Genomic DNA, 10,676 nt, shown 5'->3' with positions numbered 1-10,676 from the left:
CGTTAAAGATGGTAGTAGCATAGGCCACGTGCATATGTGTATGTACTATATGTATAACGGAAACATGGGATTCTGTTATAAATAATTGATAAAGTAATTTAAATAGCTTATTGGTTGAAGAGAAACGAAAACGAACAACTAATGGTGTTAAATTCTTTAAGCAATAATTTTAAAAACTAAAACTAAAGGTATTAGTTTATTTTTTAATTTACATAAAAAATATTCACGGCTTATGTTTGCAAACTTGGTTACTGCGGCATAACTTTTGCTTAGTATTGAGTAGACCGATCCCGAATTTTGAACACAGCCAGTAACACAGGTCTACGAAATTCCGGTTTTTTTTTCTAATACAAAACTTCTTTCCGATGCGTTTTTGTACGCCGATCACGATTCTAGGGTCCGAATATGCTCATCACGTCGTGGTTCTGAAAACATCTGAGGTAAAATGCACAAAAACATACTAGCTCCAAAAAAAATTAACAACGTTAAATACAATGGGGTAAACCCTTTCAGGTTCAGTGATTACGACGTTCTTAATATTGTTGTTGATACTTTCCTTAAGCTCATCAGTATTTCCAATGCTTTTCCGAAACCTTAATTTTCTTGCCAGGTTTCCCTACAAGTTCGCTGTCGGGGCTCAAGTCTGGGCTTAAGGCTGACCGTTATAAAACTGGGATGTCAACGAACAATTTTCCTGTTGAGTTTGCCGTATGAATAGGCGCGTTGTTCTACTGGAATACATATCATCGACGAAAAGGGTTATAAACAGAAGAAGGTATTTAAACAGTCTGCCCTGATATGCCAGAGTAACCATTCCGCATTTTCCGGCCTGGATTAATTTTTTAATGCTGTCCAGACCATCACAGACCCTCCTCCATCCATCTGGGTCATATAATATTTTTTTTCGTCGCTACACATGACGTGCTTACAAATGGTTCCCCTTTTTACGAATTCTTCGTTTCAGTCAACCATATTTAAAAAGTGTAATGCTAACAAAAAATTTTAACGAAACTGTTAATAGGTTTTAAATGAGTAGCAGTATAGACCATATTTCAAAAAATCATGTCATAGATAAAAATGCTCTGAGTTCCGCTACCCTTAAGTTTATAATTATTTACAGAATATATTAGTACAAATTCGTTATTTTGTTTAAATAACGTAAATTTTTAATAATGTAATAACTCCTCATTAGCGAAATTATCAATCGCAAGAATACCACTTGTTTACAGTAAGTCAAAAATCTTCAGTGTTAAAAAATCGATGAGTCTATAATTATTCGCATGTAATATTTCACCACCTGAGAATAACAAGTGATTCTTATATGAAGTAATTTAATTAATTTAACTGTAAAAATAATTATTTCATGTCATGTTAATTTACTAAAACGTATTTACATTTTTGTGCATGTCTGTCAAACAAAAAACCAAACCGCTTTATATGCCACATCGTTAACACACTTGCTCTGAATACTTCTAATATGGCATTTACTGGCCAAAAGAGTTACGTCAGCGCTAACATCGAATTTTTTTTTAATTTCTACATAAATATTTGAGGGAATTTCTGTGCTTTCGCGACTATATGAATATGGAAAAATATATATATTATGTGTACATGTTTGTTTTGCTAGCGAGTTAATATTTGTATACATATGTATATTGGTAAACTTGTGTTTAAATAGACACAAATGTGTGTCATGAACTCAGTGCGTGTTTCCTTGAGTGTTCGTCTGTGTTTTTATGTTAATTCCGAAAATTTATATAAAAAATTATTTCGACTGCTAGATACGTCGTATTGTTTATCCAGTTACTAGTTTTTTCTCTCATTTTCGGCTTAGTTACTTATTATAGCCGCGCACTTGTGAACAAACATGAAGGAATCGAGGTATAGACATATACACATATGTATGTATGTATACCAAAATGCTGAGAATGACGGGAGCAGTCGATTTATCTATTTTATGTCTGTCCGTCCGTTTCTCTGTGCATGCACGATAACTCCAACAATAATTGTAACATTTCAATGAAACTTGGTATAAATATTACTCTTTATCCAAGTGGGTGAGTATTTAAAATGGGTGTGATCCGTAAATAGCCACGCCCACCTCCCATATAACATAAATTTTGAGAAAAAGAAAAAAAGTAATAGTCGATAACGACTTAATAAAATCCGCCCAAACTTAGTATACGTATTTCTCACCGGATAAAAACCATGCCCACTTTTTATATGTTAAGACTTAAGTTTCGTCGTCTGACGTCACAAGCTACATGCATGTAACTCTCATTGTCTATGAGTTTCCAAAAAATTAACAGCCTGCCTAAACTAAATTTTACTAAAATATGCGCGGGTATATAAAGTTCGGTCCAAACCGAATTTAGCACTTTTTTCATTGCCTTAACAAAATAAATTTTATTTTTAAATTAAATCTCAGTGTATTGCTATGAAAATGCTAATTTAATATTTCTTCCTTCAAATTGGGTTATTGTCAACAGGGCATCGGATCAAACGATTTTTTATCGCTTTGCTCTATTTCCGCTCTGGTATTTTATTTCGGTCTGGGCGCCGCTCCTAATAAAAAAATAAATACAGTAGACTCGCGGTTGAGGGAACCCCGGATTGAGGGAACTACTCGTTTGAGGGGACCACAAAAATTCTTTCATTGAGTACTCTGTAGAGGGAACCTTCAATCTAATAAGTACCGAGTAGAAGGAACCTAAAAATTTTTATGCAATTTCAGTTATTTTACAGTTATGTTAGAATGCGTATATGATTGGTATATACATATACATATACATATGTATATTGTGTGCATTGTCTAGTGTAAAGCTATTTAGTTCGGTTCAGTGCGTTGAGCAATTGTGCGAAATAAGATAGTGATAAAAAGATACATTTACTTTTGTTAGTTAACTATGAAAGCGAAAAGGTTTTTACCTTTCAAAACAAAATCTGAAATTATACAAAAGCTCGATAAAGGCTTTACATTAAAACCATTGGCTTATCAATATGGTGTTACCAAATCGACCATATCACGTATAAAAAATGGCAAAAGAAAGATTTTAAAACCATCGACAGCGTGCAGCATTAAACGGAAGTCTCTGAAAAAGGGTGAGTTTGCAAATATGGAAACTAAGGTATATAAATGGTTCATCACTCAAAGAAGTCGATATATTCCAATAGCTGGAAACCTTATTAAAGAAAAAGCTAAAGAACTGGATGCAAAAATTTATGGAGATGGAAGTCGCTTTAACGCAAGTTCGGGCTGGCTAAATGGTTTCAAGGCTAGATTTGGAATTAGATTGTTGAAAATTTGCGGTGAAAAACTCTCTTCTGATCAAGAAGCAGTGCCAGCATTCAAGGCAAACTTTTGGCGACTAAAAAATGATTTACACTTGAATGAAAACCAGGTTTACCAGGTTTGGATTATTTTGGAAATTACTACCAGACAAAACATACGTTAGCTCAAATGAGAAAAATGAAATCAATACACTCACTGCACAAACTATGTACCTCTGCCTTACATACAACAGTATTAATAAAACATTTATCCGCATCTTCTGTACATATATAATTTCAATCTCAATTGAAGGGAAAGTCTGGGTTGAGGGGAATAGCCCTTGCACGAATTAGTTCCCTCAACCCCGAGTCTACTGTAACTTTATTTCATGTAGTTATTTACATGTTTTCATGGTTTTACATACTGCATAAATCCTCTTGCAGAGAATGTCTTAGATTGCTAACGTTGGTTTTGAAGGATGCAAATATGCGGTTGACTTCAAAATTTTATTTTATATGTGTATAATGTGTTCAGCAGCTCTATGTAAAAAAAGGCATCGAGGAATATTTTTGAGGAACATTTTAGAACTAAAAATGCGCTGCATCGTCAAATTATATAAAAAAAAAGTTTTCTAAAAATTCTAATTAAAATTTGAAAATTTTCTAATTTTTGTATAAAGTTTGAAATTTTCATTTATGTATATATGTACTATTATAAAAAATTCAGCATTTGAAAAACAAGTAATAAAAAAATGCAAAACTGGCCAAAACTGTTGAGGTGCTATCGCTTTGTCGCGAGCTGTATGTATGCAAGCATGCATCTTGGCAAGCTTCTTACCCTTACTTAACAAAAATTATTACGTATACGCTCCGAAAACTGTGATAAACAAAAGTGGAACAACATCTACATATGTACGTACATACATAACACGCACATATGAGTCCTATGACGTGTAGTTGGGCAAAATTAGCAAGCGAAGGCAAGGGTGAAAAATGCCAACTTCTTGCGTATATATAGTTATTTAAAAAATAAAAGATAAAGTCAACATCACGAATATGTATTCATGTATTTGAATAATCGCACACAATCGCATATATCGCTTGCATCATAAGTAAATGAGTGGCAGCCAAATTTGAATTGTGTGAGTCAAACCAGTTAATCATTGTTTTTTGTTTTTGTTTGCAGTGCAAGTTGACATTAGCTGTTTCGATTCACTAACCACCTAGCGAGTAATGAATAAAACAAAAAAAAAATCCTTTGAACCCTACATTGCATATGATTTGACAGCACTGTATTATTTTTATTTTGAAAGTTCATAAAGAAAAAAATATTTTTAAGCAATTTGTTGTGACAAAACAAAAGCAAACGATGCAAAATACGTACTCAAATGGACAATGAACGATTAAATTTGGCAAGAATAACCATAATCCGAAAAATATCTACCTTCATATGCTTGAAAGGACTCGGTTTTAATTGCTTAATCAGCTTGTCGCTTAATCATCGCTAAACTGTTATTTTTTTCACATAACATTTTTTCGCTTTTGTTGAATTTGCTATTGTTAGTGCAGCAACGCTTATTCATACAAACATTTTTATATACAAATGTATGTATGTATATGTACACATACATATGCATGTATATTAAGACTGTATCAGATGTGACTGGTTGTTAACCGGCTAACGTGAGTCACTTATGAAAAAACCACCATGTAATACATCTTATAGTAAATATTTAAATAAATGAGGACTTATATATATATAAAGCAAAACAGACTACAAATACAAAACGGAAGAAACTTTGATCACGCCATGGCCGTAGTTGACTGCTTACCGGTCGCTTATCTATAATTCTTTGCCAACGTACGCATTGCTGATTTTTGCCGATGTCGGGCTGATGCACGAGTACTACGTATTGTTTCTCTGCCTGCTGACTGGCTGATCATGTTTGCGAACATTACCAAGAGAGAAAAGTTCGTTCTCTTTAACATTTGTATATGCATAATAAAATAAATTAAAATAAAAAAATATAATAATGTACATACTTACGTATATTAGGGTGCCTCACCTAAAAAAAATTTGCTGTTTTTCACCTTACTTATAAAAAATGTTTAAGAATTTAATCAGCGGAATCAACTGATGAGATTTTTGGAGGTACATACTTTGAAATCGGACCAGCTCACGAAAATCTTAAATTTTTCCGATATATTTAGGCGCAAGTGTAGGTAAGTTTTATAAACAATAACAATTTTTTTTGGAATGGAGAGTGGTGCACCCTAATGTATACGTATAAAAGAATTGAGTAGCAAATTTTGCTATTACCTCAGTTCTTTTCTGCGTTATGTTCGAAAAGTACTCGGCGTTTTGCAACAAAAATGAAAATAGCTAAATTGATATTTATTTGATTCCCTGCACAGTAATGTCTATGATAACTATTATATCGAGTTTTTTTTTAGCTGCATGAGAGTTATCGATATCGTGACTTGTTTTCCAAGTTACTCAAAATGAGAAATTCCAGGTACTTTTTGAACAGAAGTTACGAGATACATATGTACATATGTATGCCACAATCTTTTTCACTTGGCCTCGTCTGCATGTGAATATGAGTATGTATGTAATTTAGTATCGGTGCATGCATTCGTCGTCTTTCCGCCGGTCAATTTACTAACTCATCAAAAGCGCTTTTCAGTGTTATTTGACTGTTGCTAACGTTTACTCGCGTGTGCTGTTCGTCTTGCCCATGTCTGACTTGAGCTTTATTTAGTATGTAATACATTTTATTTCTACGTAACAAACTCGTATAGTATTGTAGCTTATTTGAAAGAACTATTTGGCATTGTGGTGAAAGCAATTGAGTTTAATTGAGATTTTGATTGCGCTCTTTCTTCTACGCAGTATTATAAATTTAGACAATTTTGTATACAAAAAAGTAATATTTATTTATAAAGATCACGTGTTTTCATTCAAATAATAATAAAAATCAAAAATATATTTATTTTACTGTACACAATGATTGGTGCACAATAAAAACAAAACTTGCATCAAATTGAGTGGCAAAACTATTTTTGTAACAACTGTGACGTTTAAGCTAATACATAAAATGTGTTTATTTACACAGCAGTATGAATACCCCTGGAATTTGCAACGAATGGTATATACATATTTATGCGCATAAATTCAATATATTATATTACATTTTTTTGTAAAGAAATATAAAAAATAAATGTATACAATTACACGTTATTATATATTATTTTTGTATGACATATTCTGAAAAATATTTCTGTTGGGCTCATAATTACAAAACAAATAAAAAAATCGAATTATATTAGCTTTAAAAAAATAAACTACGGCTGAATAAAGATAATCTCTGATTATATATGAAAGTGTATAGCGGACGTTTCAGTAAAATGTGATTAGTGCACAGCCAAATTATATAAAAGTCCGAGTGCATTCTGTATTGTTTCTAACAGTACACATACCAACTAATTCTTTTCTCGTAATAATGTTGCTCTTATTCCTGCGCTGGGCGGTCAAATTTTGGTGTTGCACTCTGACTCTAAAAAGTGCGGGTGAACGTTGGTCAGCTGATTTTAATTTATCTGTGTTGTATTTTATTATAGTCAATACATGTTCATGGGTGATCAATTTAGAGTTATCGGATTTTAAATTGAAATAAAGCAACGAAAATTCAAATTGATTGGGCAATCTTTATTATTTTTGTGTAGAACCATTCACGACATTTATTTTTAAAGATAATCCCTTTCAAATGTTGGCCGTACCTGCACCGTAATTCGGCCATCCGCAAACACTACTTTTCCGGTATCTCGTGAATAACTGTGTTGGCTTCCAGTGCCTCAATCGAAGCTGGTTTATCCGCAAAGCATTTAGGCTCTACATACCCCGCAATTGAAAGTGCACGTGTTGGCGGCCAATTCATTGATCCGAAACGAGAGATAAATTGCTCATCCTTTCCGACGCAGTAAATCCATTGTTTCACAGGCTGTGTGCCAGTGGAGATCACGATCATTAAAAAGTTGTTGTTGTTGTTGTTGTTGTAGCAGCATAAACATTCTCCATACATATACGGGGAATGCTGCTGAAGTGACAGTCCTTGGCCGGATATAAATCCGGGTCGTTCCGGTTGCGTAGAACCGACTGTCGTGGAAACGATCATTAAAAAGTCGTTTATCATGGCGCGACATTGTTCGCCATTCATTGTTACATTGGCGCTAGCGTCGTCTTTGAATAAATATGGGCCGATGATTTCTCCAGCCATAGGCCGCACCAAACCATTGCTTTCAATGGATACAATGTAACCAAATACGGCAATTTTGCTCATTGACGTAGCCATTAAGCCAAAAATGGGCCGCATCGCTGCACAAAATTGTTGGCCTGAGCGCACGATGAACACTTTCACCAGGGCACCTACTTTCGTAATACAATTTTACGATTTATAAACGTTGTTGAGGGGTAAAATCTTTCCATGATGAAATATCAATAAATATTGAAAAAAGTTTGTATTTAGATTGACAGTAGTCACACGTGATCTGTCAAAAAACAGAAACCCTATTGGGGAAAAGTGCCTTCAATCTGATCACCCTTTAGACACCATTTGCTGTTCGGAGGCGGTATAAAACTGTAGGCAATTTCATTTGTGGAAAAATATCAAGGCGCACACCACAAATTGGAGGAGGTGCTCGGCCAAACATTCATTGAACGCGTGTAAGCGCAGTGATTTTCATTCATTAATTTTTCTTGTTAAATTTCAATCAAAAAGGATGGTGCCCAAATCTCATTGAAAGAGCCTTTCCAGGATAATTGTTGAACAAAAATGATGAATACATAGTAAATCATATTTTTTTCATAATTATTTGGAAATATTTATTATTTAATTATTTATTAGTATTATTTTTACATAATAAACTTTTTTTAAAAATTTGAAGTTTAAAACCAAAAAATTATTTTTTATTTTCAACTTTTTGCCATTAACTGGAAAAAAGATTGCATTAAATGCAGGCAATAAGTATCTAATCTTTAGCAATGAAAATATGTAACTATAAAAAATTACTCAAATTCAAGTGCTTATTTGTATTTTGCGTATAGTTTTTAATTGCTTGCTTTTAGCAATTTTTTATGAGCTCAGCTAATGTATCTCCACAACTACGACTTTCACATTGAACTTTGTTATCTACAGTGGCAGGCATAAAAATCGGTGTAGCAAAAACTCTTTTGATAGGTTGATTTTGTCATACTTTTTATAGATAACTAGGTTATATATTTTTCCTTTAAATCCTGCTAGAGTTATATTGTGGAGTTGTAAGTTAGACTTTGCCCTTATACGATGCCATAACTAGGTTAGGTTAGGATAAATGGATGCCCATGCGAGGGGCCCACTTGGATAAACAATAAAAATTCGTACATTGTGATGACATACGTAGGAAATAGTGGCTTTGCATTGGATGACGACCAACCGTGGCTGATTACATTTGTGTAATATTAACCTACTGATGAAATTCATGCTAGAGGATTTGCTACTAAGGCTATATCTGCCGGTGTAGCATAAAGGTGACAGCCTAGATATCTGAATCTTTGCCCAATGAAAGCATGGTTGCTGAGAAGAAGGTGCTTAGATGATCCTACCTCATCCTCCAGACACAGAAACGACTTAAAGCAATCCCAAGTCTCACCTAACTGCTAATAACCGATAAGGATACCCACCAAATTCGAGAGCTACGACCAGAAGAATCTCGCAACTTTGTTCGTTTGTGCACTTTCCAGAAGAAGTGCACTTTCCCTCTCATTTCAGGGTCCCACTGTGACCGGGAAGCCAAATGAACCTAATATCGAAGTATTCGGTTGCACTCGAGAGAGAGAAGTCAGACATTCCCCGACTAATTTCGAACGCACATGCAGATCTCTAATTACCACTTGGCTTTCGGAGTAGATATTTACGTCCTTATGACGGAAGTAAACAACCAATCCAGTGATTCTTTAATTGGGGCTACCTCTGCTTGGAAAACACTACTGTGGTCCGGAAGCCTAAATTTGGGCTTGATGGGGAGCTCCTCGCAGAAACTCTCTTACCAACTTTTTTATCTAGCTTCGAGCCATCCGCATACATGTTTGTCATGACCTGTCTCCAAATGTTGCATATCGCCCACTTCTCCCTTAAGGGAATATGAATGGAAAGTCTACAGCACTCTGAAAGTACAGTGGAAACTCTAATTTTCTAAGAATACTAGATTGCCCGTAGCTTAAGTCTAGCTTGTGGTCCAAACGCCTCAATCTGATTGCGGCGCCTGCAGCGGTATTTTTCACTGCGATGTCCACGGGTACTACATTCAGCATAGCGTTAAGCGCTAAAGTAGGAGTGGTCCGAAGCGCCACACTGAATTCTAACGAAGGCAAACCTTTGGACGCTCTTAATTGATGTCGTCCTTACCAGCAAGTTCCACCAGACAAAGACTACATCAGGGTTGGGCATAGTGAAGTAAATAATTAATGGGCGGATTGTTAAAACACTGAAAAATACTGATAAAGCAACCCTTATTTTACTATCACTACAAAATTTGTGACAGTGCAATTTAGTGGTAGTGCAAAATGCCCAACCCTGGACCATACACCATACATGTTATATAGCCAAAATGTAACTTAAGGAGGGAGAGAGAGAAAGTTCTCTAGGCTTTTCTGCTTTATTTCGGTGATGAAAATAACATAACCTTTTGAGGGGCTAACAAAGATCTGTTTGATACATTTCAAAATAAACTTTTTCATGATAGAAATGCTTTCGTAAGTTTGCTACATTGCATTCATTAGACAAAAATACGGCCAACAGCCACTGTTTTCACTTGATTTAGCTCCGTGTGATTTCTGATTATTATTCTATAAATAAAAATACATCACCGTTCCGAACAAGAGATGCACCGTAGGCCGCTGTGTGAACAGAGTTTAACAATTGTTTTGGAAATTAAAAAGGTTGATATAGAGAATGTACATGAAAAAAAACTAGTCAATTGTATTTACTTGTCACTTGCGTAAAATCAACTGTAAATAGAAAAAAGTACACATATTCATAGTGTTTGTTGTCATTATTAATTGACGTATTCACTTTTTGTAACTTCTACCTTTTTTTCAAAATGTGTTCTGTTAAGTGTGAACTTTCGGAGAAAATTGTGCGCAAAAAGCGGGAAAATTGTCATTTGTCACACAATGGCATAGCAAAAACTTTTAATTGCCCGAAAAGTACGGTAATTTATATGTTAAAAAAGTTTAATAAATCCTTATCGGCTGAACGAAGGCCTGAAAGTGGAAGAAAAACGGATTTTTGTCGCAGCCACAAGCCAAAGAAGTGGTTCATTATTTCGAAAAAACTTGTTTTTCACTTTGAGATGCTGCGAAACAGGTC

At 34.5% G+C, this 10,676-nt stretch overlaps 1 protein-coding gene across 3 annotated transcripts in view; it reads left to right on the top strand.

The window, feature by feature from the left end:
- The window catches only part of LOC128859543 (choline-phosphate cytidylyltransferase A), a 45,281-nt gene that overhangs the window by 18,582 nt on the left and 16,023 nt on the right, over positions 1 to 10,676 (top strand). Inside the window, exon 1 of one of the 3 annotated variants that reach the window (XM_054096449.1) lies at positions 5,932 to 6,031. The exons of 1 other annotated variant lie outside the window; for it this stretch is intronic. The gene's annotated coding sequence lies outside the window, so the exon portion shown is untranslated. One more of the 3 variants, XM_054096450.1, reaches the window with a different exon arrangement.

Source organism: Anastrepha ludens, chromosome 4, assembly GCF_028408465.1.
Source record: "Anastrepha ludens isolate Willacy chromosome 4, idAnaLude1.1, whole genome shotgun sequence".
NCBI classification, from domain to species: Eukaryota; Metazoa; Arthropoda; class Insecta; order Diptera; family Tephritidae; genus Anastrepha; species Anastrepha ludens.
This window is presented reverse-complemented; position numbering and strand designations above follow the sequence as displayed.